The 14705-nt window shown below is 40.2% G+C and overlaps 1 protein-coding gene across 5 annotated transcripts in view; it reads right to left on the reverse strand.

Moving 5' to 3' along the window:
• FKBP5 (FKBP prolyl isomerase 5) overlaps positions 1-14705 on the reverse strand; it is a 118788-nt gene that overhangs the window by 54279 nt on the left and 49804 nt on the right. The gene's annotated exons all lie outside the window — the stretch shown is intronic.

Raw genomic sequence — 14705 nt, forward strand, 5'->3', positions numbered from 1 at the left:
GTTGTGATCTCATGGCTCCTGGGATGGAGCGGCAAGCTGGGCTCTGCACTCAGATGGAATTCTCCTTGACAATCCTCTACCCCTGCTCCTCCCGCCACCCATGCACACTCACCCTATCGCGTGCCCTCTCTCTAAAATAAATAAAAACCTTTTTTTGTTTTAAATGGCAAAATGTCATAGTGGTAAACAGAACATGTGTTAGAAGCTGAGGGACCCCAGTCCACGTCTCAGCTCCAGCAGTATCTGTCTGACACCAGCAAACTTAATCTGGCTGAGCCTCAATTTCACATCCGTAAAAGGGAGAGAGTACATTGTTCCTGGAGTTCCTGTGAGGCGTTAATGAGATAATGTATGTGAAGAGATTAGTACGGAATCATAACTTACATAAAAACGTCAGAATTTGTCATGCTTATTATTGGGTCCCCTGTAGGGATACCGCTCAAAATATCTACCCAGAATAAGGTTCTTCTCTGGCATGGCATTCGAGACCGTTCACAATCTGATCCTAACCTAGCTTTCACAGGTCTAGCTTCCACTGCTTTCTTTTACTTTCTTTCATGCAGTTCATGCTCTAGTCAAACCAGAGCAATTCCTCAGCCATAACAAACCCTCTGTTTCCCATCTCCATGCTTTGGTCACTCTTTTTCTTCTCTTCCAAATACTCCTCCCTCTCAAATTCTTCCTCCATCATGCCAATCTTGACTCTATGCATAGAAGTTGTCTGCACTTTTCTCTGATCCCTGAACTCTTCCCTCAATGTGCTACCATATATTTCTAAGAAGACACATTTGCTAGATTTGAAAGATTCTTGAGGGGCGCCTGGGCGGCTCAGACAGTTAAGCGTCTGCTTTTGGCTCAGGTTCTGGGATCGAGCCTTGTGTTGAGCTCTCTGATCAGCTTCTCCCTCTCCCTTTCTACCCCGCTGCTTGTGTTCTCTCACTCTCCCTTTCCCAATCTCCTCCCCCCAAAATAAATAAATAACATCTTGAAAAAAATAAAAAGAAATGGTCCTTGAGAGCAAAGGCCATGCTTTGTTCATAGGTAGATGCCCTAGACTGCCTCTACCTTTCAGACTGCTACAACGAAACAAGCAAGGAATTTGGAGCCCCTTACAAGCTGTTTGATGTTGGCTATCTTTAACTTCTCTAAGCCTTTCTCCCCACCTGTGTGATTGGAATAATAACATCTACTTTCACAGAGTGACCTTCTGGATTAAATGGTATAACGTGTATTTTTAGATATACATTCCAATGTTAGCTTTTACTATCAGTCACCCAAATGACAGATACTTTTCATGCAAGGCAAACCAAACCAATGGGCCAATGAATAGATGCAACAAAACACACCTCACTGGCTGCTGCCATGATTGATTCCACACCGCTCTCCTGGTTGAGTGGAGAAAGTCAAGGATTAATCACGCTACAGCTATTCCCTATTAGGCTAATAATAATGGATAAAGCTCCCTAAAGTCAATATATAATAATAACACACTGCAGTGTTTTCACTCATTTCCAACTGACCTAAATTTACTTCAGTGTCAACAAAGACAAATCAAATTCTGCTGTGTCCAAAAATCTTCATAGGGAACACCAAAGACCAGGGGCTAAGCCCCTTTGCTTTATTTTCTAGTACAGTTTATACCAAACACAAAAGATCCAAATGCTTGGCTCGGGATGAGGGAGAGGCCAGAACAAAGCATTCTCAAACAAACAACAACAGAAATTATGTACCCAGCTGTAAGTGATGCTAGGCTAGATAATTAGGAAAATTACATGAAGAGGGTTGGTTCTCAGCTTCTAGTAACCAGCTGCTTATGACAGACTTCTCTAATGCATGGGGACTTGCAGAAGGCACCTCCAAAACAGAGAGGAAAAGATCTTTTAAATATTTGGGGAGTCATGAATCTTACTCCTGGAAAAATACATTGAAATTTAAAAATGCCCTGGCCTTCATAGATAAATTGACATCCGTCAATAGTCCCCAGGCAAATCTTGAATTAAATCAATGACAGGGTCACCTGGGTGGCTCAGTGGGTTAAAACCTCTGCCTTCGGCTCAGGGCTCAGGTCATGATCCCAGGGTCCTGGGATCGAGCCCCACATCGGGCTTTCTGCTCAGGAGGGAACCTGCTCCCCACTCTCTCTGTCTCTGCCTGCCTCTCTGCCTACTTGTGATCTCTTTCTGTCAAATAAATAAAATCTAAAAAAAAAATAAATCATGAGAAAATTAAAATAAACAGGTGGAAGGTTATAGGGAATAGGACAACCATACAGTCTCAAAGGATGAACCTTCAGATTACTAAATAAAGAAAAAGCACTTTCCAATGATCTGACAGATACCCCTTAGCACAAGCAGTCTGCATCATGACCAAACGGTGCATTACCAAAAAATAAAACACGGCGATCACTGTGCCTCCTGGATGGAATGGGAACTACATTGTGATGTGATGTGATGGAATGGGAACTACACATATAGCATTCCTACTAAAAGTATTTAATCTGAAACTAATCAAGAAGACAAGACAAGGGTGCCTGGATGGCTCAGTTGTTAAGCGGCTGCCTTCGGCTCAGGTCATGATCCCAGGGTCCTGGGACAGAGTTCCACATCAGGCTCCCTGCTCGCGGGAAGCCTGCTTCTCCCTCTTCCGCTCTCGCTCCCCCTGCTTTGTGTTCCCTCTCCTCTCTGTCTCTCTCTGCCAAACAAATAAATAAAATCCTAAAAAGAAAAAAATAAAGAAGAAGAAGAAGAAAAATACAAAATCAGTCGTGGAATATCATATAAGACCACTGGACTAGATGCCTCAAAATGTTAATGTTATGAATGTATCCCTCACTCAAAAAAAGATAGGGGGCCTGTCCCAGTTTAAAGGAGACTAAAGAGATAAGACAACCATTAGGAGGAGGAAAGGAAAAGTGAATTGAGGCAAACTGGAGGAGGAGACGAACCATGAGAGACTATGGACTTTGAGAAACAATCTGAGGGTTTTAGAGCGGAGGGAGGTGGGGGAATGGGTAAGCCTGGTGGTGGGTATTGCAGAGGGCCCATATTGTATAGAGCACTGGATGTGGTGCATAAACAATGAATCTTGGAACACTGCATCAAAAACTAATGATGTGTTTTATGGTGACTAACACACACACACACACACACACACACACAACTGAAGAGATACAACAACCAAATAAGATGTGTGATCCATGGCTAGATACTGGATTAGGGGGACAAAAGTGTTATAAAAGCACATTTTGGGGAGAATTAGAAAGACTTAAAAAAATGAGACTGTACATTATAAGGTTAACTTTCTAGAGTTTGATACAGTATTGTAGTCCTATGTAGAATAATATCCTCATTCTTAGGAGACACATCCTAAGATGTCATGATGTCTGCTACTTACTTTCAAATCATTTAAGGGGGAGAGTAAGAGTGTGTGTGTGTGTGTGTGTGTGCACGCAAGCACAAATACCACAAAAAACTAAAAGTTCTGAAAAAGCATGACTACCCCACATCCGAAGGCATTGCCTTTCTTTTTAATTCTTATCAATTGGAGATCCACTACATTTTTAAATGAAAATATTGTCAATCAAAAAACAGCTCAGTCAGTTAAGTGTCTGACTCTTGATCTTAGCTTAGGTCATAATCTCAGGGTCATCAGGCTGTGCTCAGTCAGGAGTTTGCTTGAGAATCTCTACCCTTCCCGCTACCCGCACCACCTCCCCCCGACCCCAGCCATTCCTACTTGCTCACATCACTCCATCAAATAAATAAATCTTAAAAAAGCCATTTCTTTTGGTTCTAACCTTACCCCTTGGAAACAATAGCTTGCTAAAATTAATAGAGAACTTGTAAATTGATTTGCTAACTTGGTAAGTCTCATTTGATAAAGGAATTTGGTCTTCACATTTGATTCTAACACTTAAAGGGATGCAAGTAATTGTAATTCCAGACAATAGTTCCAAGTAGTATGGAGTATATAAAAAGGGGTAGCACGAGCAATTAAAACACAAAGATAAAAAACAATAAAACACCTTTCAACTTTCAAAGGCAGATAAATCTGGAACAATAAAGAAATAAGCTGAACTCTTCAAGTTTCTCCCAACAATTTCAGTTTGTCCTTTGGGGTACAGATTTTTATAAACAAACAAAACAAATTTTTAAAAAACCTTCTTCCTTGACCTAGTCTTATATGAAAAAAGGCAATAAGATGAGACAATTCCTGAAAATCTCCAAGACACACTGAGAAAGTTTCCCTTTTTTCATAAGGGAGCCTTTTCTTCTTTCCCCTACTCTAGGTTTATTCTGGATTTAAAATCACTATGTAACTATGGATATTAATCTATGATAAAGCTCACTGTTCTGAACTGTCCAAAGGGGGGAAACTCCTACCCAGTATATCAGAGAGGGAACACACAGTTCTGTTATGGACATGCCAGATAAGCAGGCACTCTCCAAAGTGCAAGTCAGCAAACACCTGAGACATAAGAAAAATGAGAATGCGCTTAAAATTTCACCAACACTGTACTGAAAAACTCAGTTAACATAACTAAATTGTCAGATCCCCCAAATGAGAAATCCTTTTTTTTGAAAAATCATTTTAAAGCATTATCCACTAGTTCTCCAGGTGTATTACTCACTGTGTTGTTCTCTGTTAAAATATAGATAACTTGAATCAGATTATCCTACTAACAGGAGAGTTTTCAGAGAGAAGACAAAAAAAAGAATATCAGAACTGGAATCTTTGTTAATGACAAAGAAAAACAACAGTAGCATTCTTTCTAAGTACCACAGATGCCTGGGCCATAACAGCTTTCAGCCTCTTAAAACTAAAACACAAAAGAAAACACACAAGGAAATAGGTAAACCCTAGGACTTGTAACTAAATGCAATAATTTATCTTAATTTTGAAAATACCCATGTAAGGATGAACCAGAAAGCCCTCACTGACTTTCAACACCATGACTCTGTCAAAACATTCAAGCCCATTAACGCATGGGAGTGTCAAGAGGAATTATCTCTTTGTAGACAAGATACACATACAAAACGGATAAATATGCAAGCAGAGGAAACAAGATCACATACGAGGACAGACTACACATCTACATGAAGCTGCACACTGTGTTTAGCCATCTATTTTCCCCAAGCTAACTTCCTTCCTCCACACTAGTATGGGGAATGGGAAGATGATGAATGATATTCCCACACATGCCCATACATTTTTTTCTCCTTCAAAAAAGGAACCTGGGAAAAGATGTACAAATGGCCAATAAACACATGAAAAGATGTTCAACATCGTTAGTTTTTAGGGAAATGCAAATCAAAATCACAATGAAATATGTGAGCGGGAAAACTTTCCCCTTCTTCCCTTTCAGGTTCTTTCGCTAATCTAATAATTAAGTTGACATAAGATAGATTAAGAAGAAAAAAAAAAACCCCAAATTTCGAATCTACGGGAACCGCAAAGATATGAAGTTGCCAGACACACAAGCAACTGAGTGTTATGGGCCATCCTGAGCGAAGGAGAAGGGAGTAGGGGTGTGGGGCTTCAAAGGGGAGGAAGACAATTCACAGGATGATGGGAGGAACAAATGTTTGGTAAACAAATGTTTGCCCTGCCATGCAGATAAGTCCTTTTTTATATAAAAAGTTATCTCTAGTATTAGCTCTCATCCTGGTACAGGCCCTCCATGTAAATTCTTTTAGGCAGTGCAGGGAGAGGTATGTATGTATGTATGACTGAATCGATCAATCAACCTACCTCTTCCTCAATCTGTTAGACCTCGATTGCCTTCCGCTCAAAATAGTCCACATGCCCAAGTGGCATATTTTGGGATCATATGTTATGCTCCCCCTTAGATACCTTCACACCCATTAGAATAGCTGTTTTCAAAAAATGGAAAATAGCAAATGTCTGGGGAGACTGTAGAGAAAAACTGGAACCCTCATGCATTGCTGGTGGGAATATAAAATGGCACATCCTTTGTGGTTCATCAAAATGTTCCACACAGAATTACCATTATGATCCAGCTATTCCACTCCTGGATATACGCTCAAAATGAATGAAAGTAGAGACCTGCACAACAATCTCCATAGCAGCACTATTCACAACAGTCTAAAGATGGAAACAATCCAAGTGTCTATAAACAAAATATGGTGCCTGTGCTTACATGTATGATTAAACCATCCAGCCATAAAAATAAAATGCTGACACATGCTACAATATTGATAAACCTTAAAAACATTATGCTAAGTGAAATAAACCAGACACAAAACGGCAAATATTCTAGGACTCTACTTCTAATGAGGTACCTAGAATAAGCAAATTCATAGACACAGGAAAGTAAAAAAGAGGTTAGTAGGGGCTGGAGGAAGGGGGCATGGACTGTTGTTTAATGGGTGCAGAGTTTCTTTTTGGGAAGGTGAAAACATTCTGGAGAACAAATGTGGTAATAATAGCAGAGCAGTGTGAATGTACTTACTGTCACTGCACTGTACATTTAATACTGGTAAAAACTGTAAATTTTATGTTATGTATATTAAGCACAACTGAAAAAAGAAAAAAGAGGGGTCTGGGTGGCTCAGTTGGTTAAGCATCTGCCTTCAGCTCTGGTCATGATCTTGGAGTCCTGGATGACTTCAGAGTTCTGGGATGGAGGCCCAATGTGGGGCTCCCTGCTTGGTAGGGAGACTACTTCTCCCTTTCCCTCTGCCCTTCCCCTCTCTTTTAAAAAAGAAATAAGTCTGAGGCCAGAGCAAGACAGAAATGAACAGAACAGTCAGCCAGACTTAACTTCTCTCTTTAATCCTCTTATTTTCCCCTTAACCGAAGATGCCTTGCTCATTTCCAGTGTACATCCTTAGTGTACATCAAAAGTGCTGAGCCCGGCCTCCAGCAGGGACCACTGCATCAACTCTTCAGGGACCTAGGGCTCAGATGTCCAGTTAAGAAGACAGGAGAGGAAAAAGAATCTTCAAGAGAATTACTGCTTTTATAGCTACAAACTACTTCCTCCTTTATTCCATCTCTTAGATACATCCAGTGTTTTGCTACACTTGGTTTTCTCAGGTCAAGTAGTTACTGAAGATTTTTTATTTGACAGAGAGAACACAAACAGGGGGAGTAGGAGAAGGAGAAGCAGTCTTCCCACTAAGCAGGGAGCCTGATGCGGGGCTCGATCTCAGGACCCTGGGATCATGACCCGAGCCAAAAGCAGATGCTTAATGACTGAGCCCCCAAATTTATAATTACTCTTGTCACTGACTACTTCAATGAATTGCTGTTCTCAATTATATTAGTATTATATTAGTATTAAAACAAAAAATATCTAGAAAATATTAGACCATCCAAATTCCAAAGGTTGAAAGACAGTACTAAATTATCAACTTACTCCAAGAGGGCCTTGGAATTACAGAAAAATTGATAAAGCTCTGACTGAGCTGGAAAACAAGAAAAGGTGTGTCACTGAATTAGAAGGCAGAAGGGATCAGACTGAAGAAGAGGACAAAGAAGCACAAACTGGCTTTTAAACAGCAACTGTAAGAACAGCTCTTCCCAAGGGAGTCTTGGGTGAGCATTATCAAAAGCAGAAGAGGACAAGAGAAATTAAGCAGAGAACCACATCTAGGGAAGAAAGCAGAAGCCATGTTTGGGTCAAGAAGCCATGTTTGGACCAATTAGGTCGGGTAGGTTTCCTTCACTCCCTAGTGTACAAGGTGGCTCCCATTCTTTAAAAAGGGTATAAGGATTTTCTTTATTCCTGGGGTTCAGACTTATCACAAGATATATTGTGGTATTTGTCTTCTTTCCTTAATTCCCACAGAAGCCTTGATATCCTGGTCTTTAATTGCTTAAGATGAGTCTTTGGGGATCTCAGGGAAGCTCGTACTATTATTTCATTTCCTTCATTGTCTGTCCTCTACTTCAAAGTCTTACTAGACAGACTGTACACATCTCAGTTTTATCCTTCAAATCTCTTAAGCATATTTCTAAACATGGGATAAGCATGAGAATCATCTGGGAAGCTTTTAAAAAAGCCACTGATGGGGCGCCTGGGTGGCTCAGTTGGTTAAGCAACTGCTTTCGACTCAGGTCACGGTCCTGGAGTCCCGGGATCGAGTCCCGCTTCGGGCTCCCAGCTCCATGGGGAGTCTGCTTCTCCCTCTGACCTTCTCGCCTCTCATGCTCTCTCTCAAATAAATAAATAAAATCTTTAAAAAAAAAAAAAAGCCACTGATGCCAGCACCCCACTCACAGAGAATCTGCATTTAATTCGTCTGGGGTGGGGCCAGGGCCTCAGTGGGGTTTTTTGATTGAGATGTATTTATTTGTTTGAGAGACAGAGCACACATGCATGGGAGGGGCAAAAGGAGAGGGAGAGAATATCAAGCAGATACCATGCTGAGCATGGAGCCTAACTCAGGGCTCTATCTCATGACCCTGAGATCATGACCTGAGCAGAAACCAAGAGCTGGATGATGCTCAACTGACTGTGGCACCCAGGTGCCCTAAGGGCATTAGCGTTTTTATTTTATTATTATTTTTATTAACATATACTGTATTATTTGCCCCAGGGGTACAGGTCTGTGAATTGTCAGGCTTACACACTTCACAACACTCACCATAGCACGTACCCTCCCCAATGTCCATAACCCAACAACCCACGCCACATCCCCCCTCCCCACAGCAAACCTGTTTGTTTTGTGAGATTAAGAGTCTCTTATGGTTTGTCTCCCTCCCGATCCCATCTTGTTTCATTTATTCTTTTCCTACCCCCCAAACCCCTAACCCTGCCTCTCAAATTCCTCATGTCAGGGAGATCATATAATTGCCTTTCTCTGATTGACTTATTTCACTAAGCACAATACCCTCTACTTTCATCCAAATCGTTGCAAATGGCAAGATTTCATTCCTTTTCCTGGTTGCATTTTCATGGTTACATTGTATGGAATACTATGCAACACACCACACCTTCTTTATCCATTCATCTGTTCATGGACAGTTAGGTTCCTTCCATAGTTTATCTATCGTGGACATTGTTACTATAAACATTTGGGTGCATGTGCCCCTTCAGATCACTACATTTGTATCTTCGGGGTAAATACCCAGTAGTGCAATTGCACTTGCAATAGTGCACTACTGCTATCTATCTATATCTGTACACACACACACACACACACACAATGGAATACCATGCAGTCACGAAAAGGAATGAAATCTTGCCATTTGAGACAACGTGGATGGAACTAGAGGGTAGTATGCTTAGTGAAATAAGTCAATCAGAGAAAGACAATTATCATATGATCTCCCTCATAAGAGGAAGTGGAGAAGCAATGTCGGGGGTTTGGGGGGTAGGAAAAGAATAAATGAAACAAGATGGGATCGGGAGGGAGACAAACCATAAGAGACTCTTCATCTCACAAAACAAACTGAGGGTTGCTGGGGGAGGGGGGAGGGAGAGGGTGGTGGGGTTATGGACATTGGGGAGGGTACGTGCTATGGTGAATGCTGTGAAGTGTGTAAACCTTGTGCGTCACAGACCTGTACCTCTGGGGCTAATAATACATTACATGTAAATTTAAAAAATTAGAAATTATAAAAAGAAAAGAAAAAAACAACCTCCCAAAATTTTAAAGAAAGAAAATACACACACACACACACATATGTGTGTGTATATATATACACATATATACACATATATATACACATACACATATATACATATACACATATGTGTGTATATATATATATACATACATATATACACAAAAATAAGGGTAAACATGATGAAGGGATGGAATATGACTGTCAAGATGAAATTTTTTTTAAAATTCTAAAAAAGGAATTGATAAGTTCATTCAAAAAAAGAAAACAGGAGGGAATGTGCTCAGGCTGGAGATGAAAACAAAGCCATGGGCTAGATTAGGGTATATTTTGATCTACTGTAAGAAATTGTATCCAAAAATTTTTTAAGAAAAAAACCTATATGTATACGAAAAATAAGGTTAAATACAATGAAGGGATAAAATATGACTGTAACAATGAAGTTTTAAAAAGTTTTTTTGTTTTTTTTTTTTAGAAAGGTATTGTTAAGATAAACTAGTTAAAAAACGTTAAGAGGAAAGAAAAAAAGTTTAAAAAATAGAATAAGAGGGGTGCCTGGGTGGCTCAGTTGGTTAAGCAACTGCCTTCAGCTCGGGTCATGATCCCAGGGTCCTGGGACCAAGCCCCATGTTAGGATCCTTACTCAGCAGGGAGCCTGCTTCTCCCTCTCCCTCTGCCTGCTACTCTGCCTGCTTGTGCTCCCTCGCTCTCTGTCAAATAAACAAATAAAATTTAAAAAAAAAAAAAAAGAAATAGAATAAGAAATAAAATAAAATTTAAAAAATTTAATTTGGAAGACTAAAGGATCATGGGGGAAAAGCCAGGAATTCTATGGGTTGCTTTCCCCTAGCTCTGGAGTTCCGTTATTCTCCTTGATCAGTGAGCTTGGTCTTGGCAGGATGTTCTTGCTAATCTTCTGGGGGAGGGGCCTGTTGCAGTGATTCTCAAATGTCTTTGCCTGGAGGCGGAATTGCACCACCCTTGCTAGGGGCCAGGCTAGGTAATCTGCTCAGGTTCACTCTTGGAGCTTTTTTTCCCCTGAATGCTTTCCATAGAGCTCTGGAGGACGGTAATGAAGATGGCAGCCTCCCAATCTCTGGCCTGGAGGAGGCGAGAGCTTGGGGCCCTACTCCTCAGTGCACCCTCAGAGTAAAGTAGTCAATTCCTCTCATCTCCCTGGTCTCCAGCCATGCTCCGAGCTCATCCAGCCCGGAACCGAGCACTTGTGTCTGACGCCTGGCCCTGTTTTGAGTCTCCAAACCCAGCAGATTCCTGCCTTCAGAGAAGGAAGGTGAGTCTCCCCAGATCTGCCACTTGTGGAGTCCCTGCTCAAAGAGCAGCAGTGGGACTGCGCCGAGGATCACAGTTTAATGTAACCCCAAGCTGAGAGCTCACTCCTCGCCTCTGTCTCTATAGTCGGCTTCCCCGCTCGGATACCTGGGAGTTCTGCTACACTCAGACACCCCTGATCCTTCTATGACCCCGCGGGACCTGAGACCACACTGTCCCTGTGAGGGCTCCACCCCCACTTAGCCTCTGGAGTGATGTCCCTCAGTGGAGCCGACTTCTAAAAGTTCCGATTTTGTGCTCTGTTGCTCCCCCCCTTCCCAGGAGCAGGCTCCTCCCCTTGCGGTCTGTGTTCCTGCAGCTTCGGATTCACTTCTCTGCACTTCCTACCTTTCGGAAAGCGATAAATTTTCTATTCCTAGAATTGCTGCTCTTCTTCTATTTCCTGCTGAGTTTGTACGTGTTCGGAATGGTTTAATACCTATCTAGCTGAACTCCTGCGATCTGATGTCATTTCAGTTTGCTACTCCTCCACCATCTTCCCTCTCCCACATCAGTTTTTAAAAAGCATCTCAGATTATTCTAATGTGCACAAAAAGTTAAGAAACATTAAGCTTTTCTCTTAGATTCCATCATTGGCTTTTTGCTCTATATTCTGAGATTTTCTTTAATGGAATGCCTAGATCACATTTGATTATCAGCTATGTCCATTATTTCATTTACTCTGTTCAAAGGATCTTTTAAACAAGGTTTTTGATTTTTATATACTCTTAATATCTGGTTGTACATTTTTCTTACATGTCTTTATTTTGTGGATACGATTACTTCTCAAATATTCAGGGATTCTACTTAGAATAAAATGGGACATCTATGAATAAGTATTTGGCTAAATTTTTTTTTTTTTTTTCATTTTGTGCAGGGGAATCGCTGGGAGATCCAGGGATTCCCCTAGGATCTCCCAGAGGCACTGGGCAGAGGTAAAGGCTAAGAGGTTAAGAAACTGAAATAAGAGAAGACAGCATATTATGAGTTACAAGTTAAGTAGAAGAGGAATGCATAAAGATGCAAAAGTGACAGGTGAGCCATGTGATACTTGCACTAGGCTTACCAAAGGAAAAGGTGAAATGCTTTAGGTAAAAGAGAAAAAGAAAGCAAAGGCTTAAGAAGAAGAAAGGATCAGAAAAACTTAAATACATAGGGGAAAGAGTCAAGCATGGATTTGTTCATCAAACACTTACAGACTGCTTAAGTTATCACTAAGTTTACCATAGGGCTAAATAAAAGCATGCTAAAGTTTTTCCTCAATAAAATGGTTGTGGGAGTATTTAAATAAAATCTGGCAAATTCATACCACAAAAATACAGTCTTTGAAAAGGATTAGAAATCTGGACAGTAAAGAATTATTAAGAGTCTAAATACCAAAAACATCCAAACAGCCGAATTAGGATTTTATAAATGCTCATTCACTGAAAAAGAATACTATTGTAATAAGTGAAGTGTATTGTTATGGTACACAGTGCCCAGTGATAACTTGGTCCACTGGGTTATTAAAAAAGTAAATAAATAAAATTCAGTTGATGATATCACAGGGGGATAATACATGTGACAATGTGCCATATTGTAATTACACGCAGCAACCAACCACGGTCCCCAGCTGTTTGTAGATTTTGGTGTGTGCAATCATTTTACAGAACTAGATTACAAATTATGTATTACATGCCTTTTTTAAATTATTTTTCTCCTTAGAGTTAAGAAAGCTAAACTCTGGAAATATTAATATAGAACAGGTAAGGTCTTAGCCATTCCAGATAAAATAACTTTCTAATAATGACATGAAAAGATGGGAAGATGTCCAAGATGTACTATTAAGTAAATGGTGAGCTGCAAACAGTCTACAATATGATCTTATTTTCAGAAGGAAAATAGCATATATGTTACACAAAAGTTTGGAAAGATACCTACTATCAAAATAGCCAGTAAAATTAACTCTGGAGAATGAAATCTGGGAGAAGGGGGGAGACAGAAATCTCCACTTCTTAAATTTTATTTTAGATCATTTAAATCATTTAACAATAAGCATATATTACTTTCATGATTTTTTTTTTCAACTTAGGACAAAAAGATGAAACAATTCCCGGTTCCACTCATCTGGACTTTTATTATTTTTTCAAAACAAATTGCTAAGGTTAATGTAAAACCATTGAAATATGTTTTTTAATTGAAAAAAAAAAGATTTTATTTATTTGGGAGAGAGTGGGAAAGAATGCACGAGTGGGGTGAGAGGGAGAAGCAGACTCCCCACTGAGCAGGGAGCCCGACATTGGTCTCCCTCCCAGGGACTCCAGGATCATGAACTAAGCCAAAGGCAAATAGATGCTCAACCAACTGGGCTACGCAGGCATCCCTCATCAGGAATTTTTATTTTTACTGTTAAATTTAATTCAAACATTTTGGAGCACCTTCAATGTAGAGGAAGAGATCTCTGGTTGAACAAAGAGTATTTGTGAGATATCCAGAGGGCAGTCAGAGAGACAAGGACTGAACGCAGGGGAGAAGTCTGGGTGTTCGTTGGGGAGTTATCAGACTCTACATGGAAATTAAGATAAAAGTATACAGCAATTTCTACTAAGTAAATAAAACCATGTTCTCAAACTTATAATGCCTCATTTCTGATTACTAGGACTCTTAGCAATACAGCTGAACAGTTTAAAAACTGCAAGCCGTCCCGGAAGCAGCCAGCAATATTACAATTGACAGATCAAAAAGCTCTCTCGGCACTTCGAAAGCACAGTTCCTCTCATTCCCTTAATACCATACCATTGTTCAAATAAAATTATTTACTGCTCTTTCACCACCTCAGGGAAACATGTGAATCCTTCTCTGGTACCTTCTTGACTTTACGCACTGCCTTGTAGCCATCACTAGCTGTAGCCTACTCCATACCAAATTGTGGCACCTCTTAGCTCAAAGGTACATCTGACAGATATCACTGGTATGTGTTATGGTTATGGAAGAGACTGCCAGTAATTCTCAAGTCTCTTTTTCTTCACTTCTTCCTTGTTAATAAGACCTCTATTTTTTTTTTTTAAACAGGACACAAAGCTTTCTAGAACAAACGTGATCCTACCCTGCATGTAAGTATGGCCATGCAACTAAATTCAGGACACTGCAAGATAAGGTAAATGTATCCATAGAGGAACAGGTAGCCAAAGCATTATACACACACATCTGAGTTCAAAGTTGAAAGATAAGGAGGCATCAACAAACAGCTACTGAGTACCTACTGTGTGCTACTGTTCTAGGCAATGGAGGCACAGCAATAAATAACAACAAACAATTTCTATCTTCTCAGAACTTACATTCTGCTAAGGGTAAAGACAGGAGTAAGCCTCTATTACTTCATGTTCTGAACATGTTTGCTCATGTTTTTGATAGAAAAATCAAATTCTAGCTCTATCACATTGGTAGATTATCACCGTGGGTTGACTCACAGGGTCAAACAGTTTGCTTCCAAGTTGGCTGATGATTTCTAAGAACAAGCCAACAAGGTAACATGACAAAGATCTATGAACATTACAGACAGGTCCATAAGTAGACAATGTGTCCTATTCATCTTCATACCTCCACCATGTAGTGTAAGTGAATGGAGTAGAAGAGGCACTCAACAAACACTGAAGTGAATTGATTTTCAATAGCAGCAATATAAAAAGGGTAAAATATCAGACACTAGGGTAAGGAATTAGTGTTGAAATATCATTACCAGTTGACTACATTCCTTCTCCAAATCTACTCTGAAAAATCTAGAGAATTACACTGTACCTGAG

The sequence above is a fragment of the Mustela nigripes genome, chromosome 5, assembly GCF_022355385.1.
Source record: "Mustela nigripes isolate SB6536 chromosome 5, MUSNIG.SB6536, whole genome shotgun sequence".
NCBI lineage: Eukaryota > Metazoa > Chordata > Mammalia > Carnivora > Mustelidae > Mustela > Mustela nigripes.